General features: G+C 55.3%; 1 protein-coding gene across 1 annotated transcript in view; it reads left to right on the top strand.

The window, feature by feature from the left end:
- The window catches only part of LOC119954137 (1-phosphatidylinositol 4,5-bisphosphate phosphodiesterase delta-3-like), a 160,509-nt gene that overhangs the window by 95,406 nt on the left and 45,795 nt on the right, over positions 1-19,308 (top strand). The window lies entirely within an intron of this gene.

Below are 19,308 nucleotides of genomic sequence, written 5' to 3'. Positions count from 1 at the left end.
GTGCTCCGGTTTCCTCCCACAGTCCAAAGATGTGCGGGTTAGGTGGATTGGCCATGCTAAATTGCCCGTAGTGGGGGGGGGTTTGTCGGGTTACGGGTATAGGGTGGATACGTGGGTTTGAGTAGGGTGATCATTGCTCGGCACAACATCGAGGGCCGAAGGGCCTGTTCTGTGCTGTACTGTTCTATGTAATTCTGCGTCAGTTTGTGGCCTCCATATAGGTGTCATCAACCACACCCGCAGTGGATAACCCCTGTTGCCCTGGAGTCAAGCCCCCCCGTCGAGTGTGCCAGGATGAAGGCGTCGTGCACACTGCCTGGGTATCGGGCGCAGGTGTGCATGATGCGCATCTCATGGTCACAGAGTGGGCAGCATGGCTGCACAGTGGCTAGCACTGTTGCTTCATAGCTCCAGAGTCCAAGGTTCAATTTCCGACTTGGGTCACTGCCCGTGCGGAGGACACACGTTCTCCATGTGGGTTTCCTCCGGGTGCTCCGGTTTCCTCCGACAAGTCCCGAAAGACGTGTTGTTAGGTGAATTGAACATTCTGAATTCTCCCTCAGTGTACCAGAACAGGCGCCGTAGTGTGGCGACTAGGGGCCTTTCACAGTAACTTCATTGCAGTGTTAATGTAAACCTACTTGTGGCAGTGATAAAGATTATTATTATTAGAGTGGCACCCATTTTGGTTTGTGAAGACCAGCCTGTCATCTGCAGGTGCTTGCATTCCATCAATCGCCCCCTGGACCCGGAGCATCTCAGCGATGGCGGAGAACCCCACTGCCCGAGCATCCGGATGGGCTTGGTCCACATTGAGATGGATGTATTGTGCCAACCGGTCATATCGGGCCTCCATCACAGCTTGGATGCACCTGTACACCGAACTCTGTGAGATCCTGGACAGGTCCCCAATCGGCGCCTGAAAGGACTCCGTGGCACAGAAGCTCAGGGCGACCATTACCTTCACGGCCACTGGGAATCATTGTTGTTCCCCATACCACCGCGGTGCCAGGTGTGCCATGATCAGGCAGATATGTCGAACTGTAACCCTGCTTTGATGGCATGCCCAGGTCAGGCAGGTCCAGCGGTTCCTTGAAAGACAGGTTCCTCATACAACACCTCCTTTGCATCTGTTCCTCCTCCTCTGCCTGCAGGGCGGCCAGCTCTCCATCTTCACCAGCTGCGTCATGTTCCTCTGGGGCAGGCTCCGCTGCTGCATGGTCCTCCTCCTTGAACACCACCAGCTCATACAGCTGCAATGCATTCCCCAGGGCTGTGGTGACTAGGAGGAAGACCACCATTGCCGGTTGAATTCCAATATCCATTGTCTGCAGGGGGTGAAAGGCCCACATGTTAGCATGGTGTGTACTCCCGAGCCCAACCAGATCAAACGGGCTACACAGTGGCTCCGGCTGGCATTGAGGACCCTGCCCCACCTATCCCCCTCCCCACCCTATCTCTGCATCCCTGTCTCTTTCTGTGTCCGGCACTGTGGGGGACTCTGGCTCTGGCAACTGAAACTGTTACCAAGGGTATGGTCGGCCCCACAGTCCCTTCTGTCCCCTCCCAACTTCAGGAGCTTATTTGAGCATTACACTTGGGGTAGGCTGTTTGATGCCCCGCTGGCAGGTGGAGGCCAGTTTTCAGGCCACTGCAATGGTGGTCCATGCTAGACACCGCCCCAGTCCCCTGAGGGGATCACCCAGGCCTCATGGCCTATCCCCCTTCTCCCCTCCCGCCCCATCCATCAGTCTAAGCAGCCCCCACACGCCCTCAGCCAGCAGAGACAGTGTCAGGACTGGCAGCCCATGGTTGCACCCCTCCGTGTCCCACCTCCTCTCTCTCCCTGATTAGCCAAGGCGCCAGTTTCCCAATTTTAAAAAGCACAAGTGAAACTCGCATTCGGGAATTCCCCCCCAGTGGAGGCCGAGAATCACGGAGGCGGCCCCTGAGAATACCGGGTCAGGCCTGCTAATGATATGCATTTTCTGTACGCATTGACGCCACTATAGAGGCACCGGAGAATTGCGATTGGGCATGAACCCAGTGCCAACCACGGTTTCAGCGTCTAAACCGATTCTCCGCCCAACCCAATCCCCTACCCGATTTCAGCGTCGGCCGAAGGAGAATTCTGCCTAATGTTTTCAAGAGGGAGTTTGATATAATTCTTGGGGAGAAGGTGATCAAAGGATTTGGGTAACAACACGGGAACAACCCATTTATTCCAACTCTCCATTTTCTGCCCCTTACCGATCCTCAATCCATGACAGTTTATTGCTTCCTATTCCATATGCTTTATTTTGCTAATTAGCCTCCTCTGGGTGTCTTTATCAAAAGCATTCTGAAATATACTGCATCCACTGACTCACCTTTATCTATTTTGTCAGTAACATCGTCAGAAAATTCCAACAAACTTATCAAACATGATTTCCCATTTGTAAATCCATGCTGACTGCCCAATCAGATCATATTTGTCCAAGTGTCCATTTATCGCATCCTATATAATAGATTCCAGCATTTTCCCCACCACTGATGTAAGGCTGACAAGTTTGCAGTTCCCAGTTTTCTCTCTCCCTCCCTTGGGGGTGACATTTGTTACCATCCAACCTTCAAGAACCATTCCGGAATCTTTAGAATTTTGGAAGATGATCACCAATGCATCCATCATCTCTATAGCAACCTCTTTCAACACTCTGGGATGCATAACATCAGGTCCTGGGACTTATCAACCTTCAGCCCGATTTCTGGCACTGGCAGGTTGGCACAGCCAGGAGCACTGCTGGGTGGCAGGACCATGTAGCTCACCACCGGGAGGCTATACTTACCTCCACGCCCCCGACATGGTTGTTGCGATTGGTTTTTGATTATTAAAACCAGTAGTGATTCGCAGTGGCATGACATCACGCTGACTGGGTTTACGGTGTCAAGGCTGGCTTTACGGTGTCAGGCTAGCTTTACAGTGTCCAGGCTGGCTTTACGGTGTCCAGGCTGGCTTTACGGTGTCCAGGCTGGCTTTACGGTGTCCAGGATGGCATTACGGTATCCAGACTGGCTTTACGGTGTCCAGGGTGGCTTTACGGTGTCCAGGCTGGCTTTACGGTGTCCAGGCTGGCTTTACGGCGTCAAGGCTGGATTTACGGTGTCCAGGATGGCATTACGGTATCCAGACTGGCTTTACGGTGTCCTGGCTGGCTTTACGGTGTCCAGACTGGCTTTAAGGTGTCCAGGCTGGCTTTACGGTGTCCAGGCTGGCTTTACAGTGTCCAGGCTTGCTTTACGGTGTCCAGGCTGGCTTTACGGTGTCCAGGCTTTATGGTGTCCAGGCTGGCTTTACGGTGTCAAAGCTGGCTTTACGGTGTCCAGGCTGGCTTTACGGTGTCCAGACTGGCTTTAAGGTGTCCAGGCTGGCTTTACGGTGTCCAGGCTGGCTTTATGGTGTCCAGGCTGGCTTTGCGGTGTGCAGGATGGCTTTACAGTGTCCAGGCTTGCTTTACGGTGTCCAGGCTGGCTTTACGGTGTCCAGGCTTTATGGTGTCCAGGCTGGCTTTACGGTGTCAAAGCTGGCTTTACGGTGTCCAGGCTGGCTTTACGGTGTCCAGACTGGCTTTACGGTGTTGAGGATGGCTTTACAGTGTCCAGGCTTTACGGTGTCCAGAATGGCTTTACGATGTCCAGGCTGGCTTTACGGTGTCCAGGCTGGCTTTATGGTGTCAAGACTGGCTTTACGGTGTCCAGGCCGGCTTTACGGTATCCAGGCTGGCTTTACGTTGTACAGGTGGGCTTTACGGTTTCAAGGCTGGCTTTACGGTGTCCCGGCTGGCTTTACGGTGTACAGGCGGGATTTACGGTTTCAAGGCTGGCTTTACGGTTTCAAGGCTGGCTTTACGGTGTCCAGGCTGGCTTTACGGTGCCCAGGATGGCTTTAGGGTGTCTAGGCTGGTTTAACGGTATCCAGGCTGGCGTTACGGTGTCAAGGTTGGCTTTACGTTGTCCAGGCTGGCGTTACGGTGTCAAGGCTGGCTTTACGGTGTCTAGGATGGCTTTACGGTGTCCAGGCTGGCTTTACGGTGTCAAGGTTGGCTTTACGGTGTCAAGGTTGGCTTTACGGTGTCAAGGTTGGCTTTACGGTGTCCAGGCTGGCTTTACGGTGTCCAGACTGGCTTTACGGTGTCCAGGATGGCTTTACGGTGTCAAGGCTGGCTTTACGGTGTCCAGGATGGCTTTACGGTGTCCAGGCTGGCTTTACGGTGTCCAGGCTGGTTTTACAGTGTCCAGGCTGGCTTTACGGTTTCAAGGCTGGCTTTACGGTGTCCAGGCTGGCTTTACGGAGTCCAGGCTGGCTTTACGGTGTCGAGGATGGCTTTACGATGTCCAGGCTGGCTTTACGGTATCAAGTCTGGCTTTACGGTGTCAAGACTGGCTTTACGGTGTCCAGGCCGGCTTTACGGCATCCAGGCTGGTTTTACGTTGTACAGACGGGCTTTACGGTTTCAAGGCTGGCTTTACAGTGTCCAGGCTGGCTTTACGGTGTACAGGCGGGATTTACGGTTTCAAGCTGGCTTTACGGTGTCAAGGCTGGCTTTACGGTGTCCAGGCTGGCTTTACGGTGTCAAGACTGGCTTTACGGTGTCCAGGCTGGCTTTACGGTGCCCAGCCTGGATTTACGTTGTCCAGGATGGCTTTACGGTGTCTAGGCTGGCTTTACGGTGTCCAGGCTGGCGTTATGGTGTGAAGGTTGGCTTTACGGTGTCCAGGCTGGCGTTACGTTGTCAAGGTTGGCTTTACGGTGTCTAGGATGGCTTTACGGTGTCCAGGCTGGCGTTACGTTGTCAATGCTGGCTTTACGGTGTCCAGGCTGGCTTTACGGTGTCCAGGCTGGCTTTACGGTGTCCAGGCTGGTGTTACGGTGTCAAGGTTGGCTTTACGGTGTCCAGGCTGGCGTTACGGTGTCAAGGCTGGCTTTACGGTGTCCAGGCTGGCTTTACGGTGTCCAGGCTGGCTTTACGGTGTCCAGGCTTTACGGTGTCCAGAATGGCTTTACGATGTCCAGGCTGGCTTTACGGTGTCCAGGCTGGCGTTACGGTGTCAAGGCTGGCTTTACGGTGTCCAGGCTGGCTTTACGGTGTCCAGGCTGGCTTTACGGTGTCCAGGCTGGCTTTACGGTGTCCAGGCTGGTGTTACGGTGTCAAGGTTGGCTTTACGGTGTCCAGGCTGGCTTTACGGTGTCCAGGCTGGCTTTACGGTGTCCAGGCTGGTGTTACGGTGTCAAGGTTGGCTTTACGGTGTCCAGGCTGGCGTTACGGTGTCTAGGATGGCTTTACGGTGTCCAGGCTGGCGTTACGTTGTCAATGCTGGCTTTACGGTGTCCAGGCTGGCTTTACGGTGTCCAGGCTGGCTTTACGGTGTCCAGGCTGGTGTTACGGTGTCAAGGTTGGCTTTACGGTGTCCAGGCTGGCGTTACGGTGTCAAGGCTGGCTTTACGGTGTCCAGGCTGGCTTTACGGTGTCCAGGCTGGCTTTACGGTGTCCAGGCTTTACGGTGTCCAGAATGGCTTTACGATGTCCAGGCTGGCTTTACGGTGTCCAGGCTGGCGTTACGGTGTCAAGGCTGGCTTTACGGTGTCCAGGCTGGCTTTACGGTGTCCAGGCTGGCTTTACGGTGTCCAGGCTGGCTTTACGGTGTCCAGGCTGGTGTTACGGTGTCAAGGTTGGCTTTACGGTGTCCAGGCTGGCTTTACGGTGTCGAGGATGGCTTTACGGTGTCGAGGATGGCTTTACGGTGTCCAGGCTGGCTTTACCGTGTCCAGGCTGGCTTTACGGTGTCGAGGATGGCTTTACGGTGTCCAGGCTGGCGTTACGGTGTCCAGGCTGGCTTTACGGTGTCCAGGCTGGCGTTACGGTGTCAAGGTTGGCTTTACGGTGTCCAGGCTGGCGTTACGGTGTCAGGCTTTACGGTGTCCAGGCTGGCTTTACGGTGTCCAGGCTGGCGTTACGGTGTCAGGCTTTACGGTATCCAGGCTGGCTTTACGGTGTCCATGCTGGCTTTACGGTGTTGAGGATGGCTTTACGGTGTCAGGCTTTACGGTGTCCAGGCTGGCTTTACGGTGTCCAGGCTGGCGTTACGGTGTCAGGCTTTACGGTATCCAGGCTGGCTTTACGGTGTCCATGCTGGCTTTACGGTGTTGAGGATGGCTTTACGGTGTCCAGGCTTTACGGTGTCCAGAATGGCTTTACGATGTCCAGGCTGGCTTTACGGTGTCCAGGCTGGCTTTACGGTGTCAAGACTGGCTTTACGGTGTTGAGGATGGCTTTACGGTGTCCAGGCTTTACGGTATCCAGGCTGGCGTTACGGTGTCAGGCTTTACGGTATCCAGGCTGGCTTTACGGTGTCCATGCTGGCTTTACGGTGTTGAGGATGGCTTTACGGTGTCCAGGCTTTACGGTGTCCAGAATGGCTTTACGATGTCCAGGCTGGCTTTACGGTGTCCAGGCTGGCTTTACGGTGTCAAGACTGGCTTTACGGTGTCCAGGCTGGCTTTACGGTATCCAGGCTGGCTTTACGTTGTACAGGCGGGCTTTACGGTTTCAAGGCTGGCTTTACGGTGTCCCGGCTGGCTTTACGGTGTACAGGCGGGATTTACGGTTTCAAGGCTGGCTTTACGGTGTCAAGGCTGGCTTTACGGTGTCCAGGCTGGCTTTACGGTGCCCAGGATGGCTTTAGGGTGTCTAGGCTGGATTTACGGTATCCAGGCTGGCGTTACGGTGTCAAGGTTGGCTTTACGTTGTCCAGGCTGGCGTTACGGTGTCAAGGCTGGCTTTACGGTGTCTAGGATGGCTTTACGGTGTCAAGGCTGGCTTTACGGTGTCAGGCTTTACGGTGTCCAGGCTGGCTTTACGGTGTCAAGGTTGGCTTTACGGTGTCAAGGTTGGCTTTACGGTGTCAAGGTTGGCTTTACGGTGTCCAGGATGGCTTTACGGTGTCAAGGCTGGCTTTACGGTGTCCAGGATGGCTTTACGGTGTCCAGGCTGGCTTTACGGTGTCCAGGCTGGTTTTACAGTGTCCAGGCTGGCTTTACGGTTTCAAGGCTGGCTTTACGGTGTCCAGGCTGGCTTTACGGTTTCAAGGCTGGCTTTACGGTGTCCAGGCTGGCTTTACGGTGTCCAGGCTGGCTTTACGGTGTCGAGGATGGCTTTACGGTGTCCAGGCTGGCTTTACGGTATCAAGTCTGGCTTTACGGTGTCAAGACTGGCTTTACGGTGTCCAGGCCGGCTTTACGGCATCCAGGCTGGCTTTACGTTGTACAGGCGGGCTTTACGGTTTCAAGGCTGGCTTTACAGTGTCCAGGCTGGCTTTACGGTGTACAGGCGGGATTTACGGTTTCAAGCTGGCTTTACGGTGTCAAGGCTGGCTTTACGGTGTCCAGGCTGGCTTTACGGTGTCAAGACTGGCTTTACGGTGTCCAGGCTGGCTTTACGGTGCCCAGCCTGGATTTACGTTGTCCAGGATGGCTTTACGGTGTCTAGGCTGGCTTTACGGTGTCCAGGCTGGCGTTATGGTGTGAAGGTTGGCTTTACGGTGTCCAGGCTGGCGTTACGTTGTCAAGGTTGGCTTTACGGTGTCTAGGATGGCTTTACGGTGTCCAGGCTGGCGTTACGTTGTCAAGGCTGGCTTTACGGTGTCCAGGCTGGCTTTACGGTGTCCAGGCTGGTGTTACGGTGTCAAGGTTGGCTTTACGGTGTCCAGGCTGGCGTTACGGTGTCAAGGCTGGCTTTACGGTGTCCAGGCTGGCTTTACGGTGTCCAGGCTGGCTTTACGGTGTCCAGGCTGGCGTTACGGTGTCAAGGTTGGCTTTACGGTGTCCAGGCTGGCTTTACGGTGCCCAGGATGGCTTTAGGGTGTCTAGGCTGGCTTTACGGTGTCCAGGCTGGCGTTACGGTGTCAAGGTTGGCTTTACGGTGTCCAGGCTGGCGTTACGGTGTCAAGGTTGGCTTTACGGTATCCAGGCTGGCTTTACGGTGTCCAGGCTGGCTTTACGGTGTCCAGGCTGGCTTTACGGTGTCCAGGCTGGCTTCACGATGTCAAGGTTGGCTTTACGGTGTCCAGGCTGGCTTTACGGTGTCCAGGCTGGCATTACGGTGTCAAGGTTGGCTTTACGGTGTCCAGGCTGGCTTTACGGTGTCCAGGCTGGCTTTACGGTGTCAGGCTTTACGGCGTCAAGGTTGGCTTTACGGTGTCCAGGCTGGCTTTACGGTGTCAGGCTTTACGGTGTCCAGACTGGCTTTACGGTATCCAGGCTGGCTTTACGGTGTCCAGGCTGGCTTTACGATGTCAAGGCTGGCTTTACGGTGTCAGGCTTTACGGTGTCCAGACTGGCTTTACGGTGTCCAGGCTGGCTTTACGGTGTCCAGGCTGGCTTTACGTTGTCCAGGCTGGCTTTACGGTGTCAAGGTTGGCTTTACGGTGTCAGGCTTTACGGTGTCCAGGCTGGCGTTACGGTGTCAGGCTTTACGGTGTCCAGGATGGCTTTACGGTGTCAGGCTTTACGGTGTCCAGGCTGGCGTTACGGTGTCAAGGCTGGCTTTACGGTGTCCAGGCTGGCTTTACGGTGTCAGGCTTTACGGTGTCCAGGCTGGCTTTACGGTGTCAAGGATGGCTTTACGGTGTCAAGGCTGGCTTTACGGTGTCAGGCTTTACGGTGTCAAGGCTGGCTTTACCGTGTCCAGGCTGGCTTTACGGTGTCTAGGCTTTACGGTGTCCAGGCTGGCTTTACGGTGTCGAGGATGGCTTTACGGTTTCCAGGCTGGCTTTACGGTGTCCAGGCTGGCTTTACGGTGTCGAGGATGGCTTTACGGTGTCCAGGCTGGCTTTACGGTGTCGAGGATGGCTTTACGGTTTCCAGGCTTTACGGTGTCCAGGATGGCTTTACGGTGTCCAAGCTGGCTTTACGGTGTCAAGGCTGGCGTTACGGTGTTCAGGATGGCTTTACGGTGTCCAAGCTGGCTTTACGGTGTCCAAGCTGGCTTTACGGTGTCAAGGCTGGCTTTACGGTGTCAAGGCTGGCTTTACGGTGTCGAGGATGGCTTTACGGTTTCCAGGCTTTACGGTGTCCAGGATGGCTTTACGGTGTCCAAGCTGGCTTTACGGTGTCAAGGCTGGCGTTACGGTGTTCAGGATGGCTTTACGGTGTCCAAGCTGGCTTTACGGTGTCCAAGCTGGCTTTACGGTGTCAAGGCTGGCTTTACGGTGTCAAGGCTGGCTTTACGGTGTTGAGGATGGCTTTACGATGTCCAGGATGTTATTACGGTGTCAAGGCTGGCTTTACAGTGGCCAGGCTGGCTTTACGGTGCCCAGGCTGGCTTTACGGTGCCCAGGCTGGCTTTACGGTGCCCAGGCTGGCTTTACGGTATCCAGGCTGGCGTTACGGTGTCAATGTTGGCTTTACGGTGTCTAGGCTGGCGTTACGGTGTCAAGGCTGGCTTTACGGTGCCCAGGCTGGCTTTACGGTGTCCAGGCTGGCTTTACGGTGTCTAGGCTGGCGTTACGGTGTCAAGGTTGGCTTTACGGTGCCCAGCCTGGCGTTACGGTGTCAATGTTGGCTTTACGGTGTCTAGGCTGGCGTTACGGTGTCAAGGCTGGCTTTACGCTGCCCAGGCTGGCTTTACGGTATCCAGGCTGGCTTTACAGTGCCCAGTCTGGCTTCACGATGTCAAGGCTGGTGTTACGGTGTCCAGGCTGGCTTTACGGTGTCCAGGCTGGCTTTACGGTGTCCAGGCTGGCTTTACGGTGTCTAGGCTGGCTTTACGGTGTCCAGGCTGGCTTTACCGTGTCCAGGCTGGCTTTACGGTGTCCAGGCTGGCTTTACAGTGTCTAGGCTGGCTTTACGGTGTCCAGGCTGGCTTTACGGTGTCTAGGCTGGCGTTACGGTGTCAAGGTTGGCTTTACGGTGCCCAGCCTGGCGTTACGGTGTCAATGTTGGCTTTACGGTGTCTAGGCTGGCGTTACGGTGTCAAGGCTGGCTTTACGGTGCCCAGGCTGGCTTTACGGTATCCAGGCTGGCTTTACAGTGCCCAGTCTGGCTTCACGATGTCAAGGCTGGTGTTACGGTGTCCAGGCTGGCTTTACAGTGTCCAGGCTGGCTTTACGGTGTCCAGGCTGGCTTTACGGTGTCCAGGCTGGCTTTACGGTGTCTAGGCTGGCTTTACGGTGTCCAGGCTGGCTTTACCGTGTCCAGGCTGGCTTTACGGTGTCCAGGCTGGCTTTACAGTGTCTAGGCTGGCTTTACGGTGTCCAGGCTGGCTTTACCGTGTCCAGGCTGGCTTTACGGAGTCCAGGCTGGTGTTACGGTGTCCAGGCTGGCTTTACGGTGTCCAGGCTGGCTTTACCGTGTCCAGGCTGGCTTTACGGAGTCCAGGCTGGTGTTACGGTGTCCAGGCTGGCTTTACGGTGTCCAGGCTGGCTTTTCCGTGTCCAGGTTGACTTTACCGTTTCCACGCTGGCTTTACGATGTCCAGGATGGCTTTACGGTGTCAAGGCTGGCTTTACGGTGTCAGGCTTTACGGTGTCCAGGCTGGCGTTACGGTGTCCAGGCTGGCTTTACGGTGTCAAGGCTGGCTTTACGGTGTCAGGCTTTACGGAGTCCAGGCTGGCTTTACGGTGTCCAGGCTGGCTTTACGGAGTCCAGGCTGGCGTTACGGTGTCAAGGTTGGCTTTACGGTGTCCAGGCTGGCTTTACGGTGTCCAGGCTGGCTTTACGGTGTCAAGGATGGCGTTATGGTGTCAGGCTTTACGGTGTCAAGGCTGGCTTTACGGTGTCAAGGATGGCAGGCCATGGTAGATCTCTGACACAAATCCCGCTTTGACCCTCACAAGAGAATTAACTGCCATTGCAGGTTTTATGTTTGTGTCCAGACAATGTAATCATTTGGCTTCTCTGCTGTTTCTCTATTCCCCATTATAAATTCACCTGACTCTTCTTTTAATGGACCTACATTTGTCTTCGCCAAAGGTTTCCTTTTTACATATCTGTGGAAGCTCTTACAGTCCATTTTTGTGTCTTTTTGCCAGATTGCAATCATATTCTATTCTCCCTTTCTTTATAGTTTATTTGCCTTTCTTTGCTGTGTTCTTAAAAAAAAACCTCAGGGGCAGCAGGGTAGCATGGTGGTTAGCATAAATGCTTCACAGCTCCAGGGTCCCAGGTTCGATTCCCGGCTGGGTCACTGTCTGTGTGGAGTCTGCACGTCCTCCCCCTGTGTGCGTGGGTTTCCTCCGGGTGCTCCGGTTTCCTCCCACAGTCCAAAGATGTGCGGGTTAGGTGGATTGGCCATGCTAAATTGCCCGTAGTGTCCTAATAAAAGTAAGGTTAAGGGGGGGTTGTTGGGCTACGGGTATAGGGTGGATACGTGGGTTTGAGTAGGGTGATCATGGCTCGGCACAACATTGAGGGCCGAAGGGCCTGTTCTGTGCTGTACTGTTCTATGTTCTATATTCACTACTATTTCTGGCAACTTTATAAGCCTTTTCTTTTCGTGTTATACAATCCTTAACTTCCTTTGTCAGCCACGGTTGACTGTTTTGGATTTTTACACCCTGAAGGAATGTATAGGTGCTGGACGCTACGTAGTAGTTCTTTGAAGACAATCCATTATCTATGCATAGTCAAACCTTTTAATGTATTTCCCCAATCTACCTCAGCTAATTTATCCCACTTGTCTTCATAATTTCCTCTTTTCAACTTCAACACCCTGGCTCCAGATTGAACTTCCTCACTTTCAAATATGAAAATTCTATCATATTGTGGTCACTCATCCCTAAAGGTTCTTTTATAACAAGATTATTTATTATATTTATACATTACATAATACTAGAGAGCCTGCACTTTCATTGGTTCCTCAACATACTGCTCTAGAAACTCATCCAGAACACATTCTAGAGGTTTGCACATAAACCATTCAGCATTAGGTTACAAAGTAATTCTATCAGAGAACCAGTCCAAATTGATCAGCTGCTCTAATGCAGTGTCTATGCTCCACATGAACTCCTCTCATAGCTCTTCATCTCATCCCAGCAACATGATCTTAGAATCATGAAATTTTGCAGCACAGATCGAGGCCATTTGGCCCATCATATCTGTACCAGCTCCCGAAAGAGCTATCTGGCTCGTCCCATTCCCCGGCGCTATCTCCATAACCCTTTAAATTCATCACTTTCAAATATATATCCAGCTCCCTTTTGAAACCTCCTATGGAATCCACCTCCACCACTCTCTCAGACAGCGCATTCCAAACCCCAACATCTCTCTGAATGAAGACGTTTCTCCTCATCTCATTCCGAACTCTCTTGCTGACCATCTTGAAATTGTGACCCCTGACTTCCGGTGGCGGCAGCTCCCGCTAAAAACGGACTTTGGGGCTCTTTTCAGGGCCCCCAACGGAACTTCGTCGGGAAATCCCGACGTGGGAAGAGGACTGGAGTCGATCCCTACGGTCCTATGGTCCGGACCAGGAGTGGGGTAAGAACAAAAACGGTGGAAGCACCCCTGGAAAAGCGGGGGAAGAAAAACAAAATGGCGGCCGGCGGAGGCCCAGAGGAGTGGAGGAGACTCTGCTGCGCTGCTTCCAGGAGCTTAAGGTGGAGCTGCTGGAGTCGTTGAAGTTACCACCAGAGAGCTGATGGAGGCTCAGACAGCCCAGGGGGCCGCGATCCGGGAGCTGCAGAAGCAGGCCTCCGAAAGGGAGGATGAGGCCGTGGCCGTCGCGGGGAAGGTGGAGATGCACGAGGCGCTCCATAAAAGGTGGCAGGAGTGGTTCGAGGAGCTGGACAACCGGTCGAGGCGGAAGAATTTGCGGATCCTGGGCCTCATAGAGGGGCTGGAGGGGTCGGACCTGGCGGCCTATGTAGCTGTTATGTTGAACTCGCTGATGGGGGCTGGGTCCTTCCAGGGGCCCCTGGAGTTAGAGGGGGCCCACAGAATTCTGGCTAGGAGGCCTAAGCCGAACGAGCCAAAACGGGCGGTGTTGGTGCGGTTTCACTGGTTCGTTGACCGGGAGTGCGTGCTTTGGTGGGCCAAGAAGGAGCGGAGCAGCAAGTGGGAGAACACGGAGGTGCGGATCTTCCAGGACTGGAGTGCGGAGGTGGCGAAGCAGAGGGCCGGGTTCAACAGGACGAAGGCGGTGCTCCACAGACGGAGCGTGAAGTTTGGCATGTTGCAGCCGGCGCATCTGTGGGTCACCTATAAGGATCGGCACCATTATTTTGAGTCCCCGGAGGAGGCGTGGGCCTTTGTGCAGGACGAGAAACTGGACTCAAACTGAGGGTCTAAGATGGCTGATGTTGTACAATAATGTACTTGTGTTTGCTCTGTTTAATGTAAGATGTTGGTTGACCTTAGGGTGGGTGGGGTGATGTCGTTATGTCTTTTTTGTATGGGTTTTGTGTATGGGTCTGGTGGACGGGTTTGGGCAGGGGGGTAAACGGGGAGTTCGGGGAGCTGGTGGGGGGGGACTGACAATGGGAGTTGCCCTAGAGGAGGCGGGGTTGGGCAGGGCGAAAGCGCGGGCTTTTCTCGGGTTTCCCGCGCTGTGAGATGGTGGGGGGCGGAGTCGGGGCTGAGAAGCGCAGGCAGTTGCTGGCTGTTTTCTTTTCCCGCGCAAGTTCGGGGGGGGGGAGGAGGACCTGCTGATGGGCACGAAGGAGGAGGTGTAGTCCCACGTGGGGAGGAGTCGGAGGTAGGGCGGAAGTCGCCGGGGTCAGCAGAAGTTAGCTGGCTCACGGGAGTGCTATGGAGGGAGGGGCGTGGCTAGGAGGGGTCCTAGCCTTGGGGGGGGGGGGGGGGGGGGGGGGGGTTACCGGGTTGCTGCTGAAACAGTCAGGAAGGAGCTGGAGGATGCAGGGGGTGCTGGAGGGGGGGAGTTGCCGCCGTGGGGAACTGGCAGAGCGGGGGACGCTGGCCGGTGGTGGGCAAGGGATGGATTATGGCTAATCGGCAGGGGAAGGGGGCAGGGAGCCCTCGGATCCGGCTGATAACCTGGAATGTGAGGGGACTGAATGGGCCAGACAAATGGGCCCGGGTGTTTGCGCACTTGAAGGGGCTGAAGGCGGATGTGGCCATGCTCCAAGAGACACACCTGAAAGTGGCGGACCAGGTTCGGCTGAGGACGGGATGGGTGGGCCAAGTATTTCACTCGGGGCTGGATGAGAAGAGTCGGGGGGTGGCGATCCTGGTGGGGAAGAAGGTGACATTTGAGGCATTAAATGTGGTGGCTGACAGTGGCGGGAGGTATGTGATGGTGAGTGGTAAGCTGCAGGGGGAGCGGGTGGTATTGGTGAATGGCTACGCCCCAAATTGGGACGATGCGGGGTTTATGCGGCGTATGTTGGGCCGCATTCCGGACCTGGAGGTGGGGGGCCTGATCATGGGGGGGGACTTCAACACGGTGCTGGATCCTCCATTGGATCGATCCAGGTCCCGGACGGGTAGGAGGCCGGCGGCGGCTAAGGTGTTGGGGGGATTTATGGACAAGATGGGGGGGGGTGGATCCCTGGAGGTTTGCGAGGCCAAGGGCCAGGGAGTACTCGTTTTTCTCCCATGTGCATAAGGCCTATTCGAGGATTGATTTTTTTGTCCTGAGTAGGGGGCTGGTTTCGAGGGTGGAGGATGTTGAATACTCTGCCATTGCCATTTCAGATCATGGGGGAGGAGAGGGACCAACGTCCGCTCTGGCGCTTGGAGGCGGGCCTGCTGGCAGATGAGGAGGTGGCCGAGAGGGTTCGGGGGTGTATCGAGAGGTACCTTGAGGCCAACGCTAACGGGGAGGTCCGAGTGGGGACGGTCTGGGAGGCATTGAAGGCGGTGACTAGAGGGGAGTTGATTTCCATCCGAACCCATAGGGAGAGGGGGGAGCAGAGAGAGAGGGAGAGACTGATAGGGAGATGGTGAGGATGGATAGGAGATATGCGGAGGCTCCGGAGGAGGGATTGCTGGGGGAGAGGCGTAGCCTTCAGGCCAGGTTCGACCTATTGACTACCAGAAAGGCGGAGGCTCAGTGGAGGAAAGCACAGAGTGCAGGAGGCGAAAGAGGCCGGTGGTCTGGCCTTTGCGTCCCTATTAGCCCGGCGGAGGATCTTGCTCCAGTGGAAGGATGCGAGGCCCCCAAGCACAGGTGTATGAGTATGGGGAGAAGGCGAGCAGGATGCTGGCACACCAGCTCCGAAAGCGGGACGCGGCCAGGGAGATTGGGGGAGTGATGGATAGAGCTGGGAAGATGGTGCGGAGGGGGGTAGATGTTAATGGGGCCTTCAGGGACTTCTATGGGGAACTGTACTGGTCGGAACCTCCGGTGGAGGGGGGTGGAATGGGGCGCTTCTTGGACAAGGTGCGATTTCCGAGGCTGGAGGAGGAGCAGGTGGAAGGACTGGGGGCGCCGATCGAGCTGGAGGAGGTGGTTAAAGGGATAGGGAGCATGCAGTCGGGTGAAGGCGCCGGGGCCGGATGGGTTTCCGGCGGAATTCTATAAAAGGTATGTGGGCCTGTTGGGCCCCCTGTTGGTCCGGACCTTTAACGAGGCAAGGGAGGGGGGGGGGCATTTCCCCCAACTATGTCACGAGCACTGATTTCCTTGATCCTGAAGCGGAACAAGGACCCTCTGCAGTGTGGGTCATATAGGCCAATCTCGCTGCTAAATGTAGAAGCCAAGCTGCTGGCAAAGATCCTAGCCACAAGAATAGAGGATTGCGTGCCGGGGGTCATTCACGAGGACCAGGCGGGGTTTGTGAAGGGAAGGCAGTTGAATACAAACGTACAAAGGCTCCTCAACGTTATGATGCCGGCTGTGGAAGGGGAGGCGGAGATAGTGGTGGCATTAGATGCGGAGAAGGCCTTTGATAGGGTTGAGTGGGAGTATCTGTGGGAGGTGTTGGAGAGGTTTGGGTTTGGGGAGGGGTTTATCCGTTGGGTGAGGTTGCTCTATGAGGCCCCGATGGCGAGTGTAGCCACGAATAGGAGGAGGTCGGAGTACTTTCGGCTGTACCGGGGGACGAGACAGGGGTGTCCCCTGTCCCCCTTGCTCTTCGCGTTGGCGATTGAGCCCCTGGCCATGGCGTTGAGGGAGTCAGGGAACTGGACGGGCCTGGTGTGGGGTGGGGAGGAGCATCGAGTGTCGCTTTATGCGGATGACCTGTTGCTGTATGTGGCGGACCCGGTGGGGAGGATGCCGGAGGTGATGAGGATTCTTAGTGAATTCGGGGGCTTCTCTGGGTATAAGCTGAACCTGGGCAAGAGCGAGTTGTTCGTGGTGCACCCGGGGGATCAGGAGGAGGGGATTGGTAGGCTCCCACTGAAGCAGGCTGGGAAGAGCTTCAGGTACCTAGGAGTCCAGGTGGCTGGGAGCTGGGGGGCCTTGCACAAGCTCAACCTCACAAGGTTGGGGGAGCAGATGGAGGAGGAGTTCAAGAGGTGGGATATGTTACCGCTGTCACTGGCGGGGAGGGTGCAGTCCGTTAAGATGACGGTGCTCCCGAGGTTTTTGTTCCTATACCAGTGCCTCCCCATCCTTATCCCGAAGGGCTTTTTTAGGAGGGTCAACAGGAGTATTACGGGATTTGTGTGGGTGCATGGGACTCTGAGGGTGAGAAGAGTGTTCCTGGAACGGGACAGGGATAGGGGGGGCTGGCGTTGCCCAACCTCTGTGGGTACTATTGGGCTGCCAACGCAGCGATGATGCGTAAGTAGGTAATGGACGAGGAAGGGGCAGCATGGAAGAGGATGGAGGTGGCGTCCTGTGTGGGCACGAGCCTGGAGGCGCTGGTAATGGCGCCGTTGGCGCTCCCTCCAACGAGGTATACCACGAGCCTGGTGGTGGCGGCTACCCTCAAAATTTGGGGGCAACGGAGACGGCATAGGGGAGAAGTGGGGGGCTCGATGGAGGCCCCGATACGGGGGAACCATCGGTTTGTCCCAGGGAGCATTGATAGCGGATTTCTGGGCTGGCACAGGGTAGGGGTAGGAGGTTGAGGGACATGTTTGTGGAGGGGAGGTTCGCGAGCTTGGGGGAGTTAGAGGGGAAGTTTGGGCTCCCTCCGGGGAACATGTTTAGGTACATCCAGGTGAGGGCGTTTGCCAGGCGGCAGGGGGAGGGGTTCCCCTTGCTGCCCCCACGTGGGGTGCGGGACAGGGTGCTCTCGGGGGTGTGGGTTGGAGGAGGGAGGATTTCGGACACATACCTGGTAATGCAGGAGGTAGACGAGGCCTTGGTGGAGGAACTGAAGGGGAAATGGGAAGAGGAGCTGGGTGAGGAGATTGAGGAGGGGACGTGGGCGGATGCCCTGGATAGAGTGAATTCCTCCTCTTCCTGTGCGAGGCTTAGCCTCATACAGTTCAAGGTGCTGCATAGGGTCCACATGACTGGGACGAGGATGAGTAGGTTTTTCAGGGGCGAAGACAGGTGTGCTAGGTGCTCGGGGAGCCCAGTGAACCACGCCCATATGTTTTGGGTGTGCCCAGCGCTGGGGGAGTTTTGGAAGGGGGTAGCAAGGACGGTGTCGAGGGTGGTGGGATCCAGGGTCAAGCCAGGCTGGGGACTCACAATTTTTGGGGTTGCAGTGGAGCCGGGAGTGCAGGAGGCGAAAGAGGCCGGTGGTCTGGCATTTGCGTCCCTATTAGCCCGGCGGAGGATCTTGCTCCAGTGGAAGGATGCGAGGCCCCCAAGCGTGGAGGCCTGGATCAATGATATGGCGGTGTTCATTAAATTGGAGAAGGTGAAATTTGCCCTGAGGGGATCAGTACAAGGGTTCTTTAGGCGATGGCAGCCTTTCCTGGACTTCCTGGCTGAACGGTAGGGAAATAGGCCGGCAGCAGCCGCAACCCGAGGGGCAGTTGCTTTTGAAGTTGGGTGGGTGTTGTTCTTGGGTTTTTTACCGCGGTTGTTCTGTTAATATTGTTGTGATGTTTATATTTTGTAAAAATCTTAATAAAATTTATTTTAAAAAAAGAAAAGAAATTGTGACCACTGGTCACTGACATACCACCTAGTGGAAACAGAATATCCTTCTTTACTCTGTCAAAATTGTTCATAATTTTGAACACCTCAATAAGGTCACCTCTTAATCCTCTCTGCTCTGAGGAGAACATGCCCAATTTCTCCAATCTTTCCTTGTATCTAAAATTCCTCATTCCTGATGTGATTCCAGTAAATCTCCTCTGCACTCTCTCCAGGGCTTTAACATTCTTCCTTAAATAAGGTGCCCAGAACTGAACACAATACTCCAAATGAGATCTGGCCAATGATTTGTAGAGGTGTAGTATCACTTCCTTGCTTTTATACTCTATGCCTCTATTTATAAACCCAAGGATGCTATAAGCCTTCTTAACAACCGTTTCATCTTGCCTGGCCACATTCAGAGAATTATGCACTTGAACCCCGAATTCTCTCTGTTCCTGTACTCCCCTCAAAGTTGTACTATTGACCCTGTATTGTCTCCCCATGTTTTTTCTCCCAAAAAGCATTACCTCACATGTTGCTGCATTGAAATTCATCTGCCAGGTGTCTGCTCATTTGGCCAACTTGTCAATGTCCCTCTGAAATCATGATGTGGAGATGCCGGCGTTGGATTGGGGTGAGCACAGTAAAAAGTCTTACAACACCAGGTTAAAGTCCAACAGGTTTGTTTCGAATCACTAGTTTTCGGAGCGCAGCTCCTTAGGTGAATGAAGAGGTGAGTTCGAGAAACATGGGCAGGATTCTCTCAGCCCATGGTCGGGCCAGAGAATCCCCACGACCGGCGTGAATCGCGCCACACCGCCCCGACGCCGGCACGCGATTCCCGAATCGGCGCCATTGGCGCCAGTGTGGTTGACGTGGCATCGGTCGTGGGCCGCTCCACGCGGCTGGCCCGCCAATTCTCGGCCCGGGATGGGCCGAACGGCCGTCATAAAAACGGCGAATCCTGCTGGTGCTGTTCACACCTGCTCTCAGCCGGCGGGAACTTGCCGTGGAAGGGTCGGGGGGCGGCCCTCCGATGTGGCCTGGCCCGAGATCGGGGCCCACTGATCGGTGGGCCGGCCTCTCTGGCTGGGGGCCTCCTTCCTTCCACGCCGGCCCCTGTAGTCCTGCGCCATGTTGTATTGAGGCCGGCGCGTTAAAGGAAGCCACTGCGTATGCAGGCGTTGGCGCTGGTACCACTGCGCATGCGCGGATCCTGCGGCGCCCATTTGACGCCAGGATCAGCAGCTGGAGCGGCGTGAACCGCTCCAGTGCCATGCTGGCCCCCTTGTAGGGGCCAGAATTGCTGATCCTGAGGCCGTGTTGATGC

The sequence above is a fragment of the Scyliorhinus canicula genome, chromosome 19 (genome assembly GCF_902713615.1).
Source record: "Scyliorhinus canicula chromosome 19, sScyCan1.1, whole genome shotgun sequence".
NCBI classification, from domain to species: Eukaryota; Metazoa; Chordata; class Chondrichthyes; order Carcharhiniformes; family Scyliorhinidae; genus Scyliorhinus; species Scyliorhinus canicula.
Note: the sequence above shows the minus strand (reverse complement) of the source record. Positions and strands in the feature narration are given on the sequence as shown.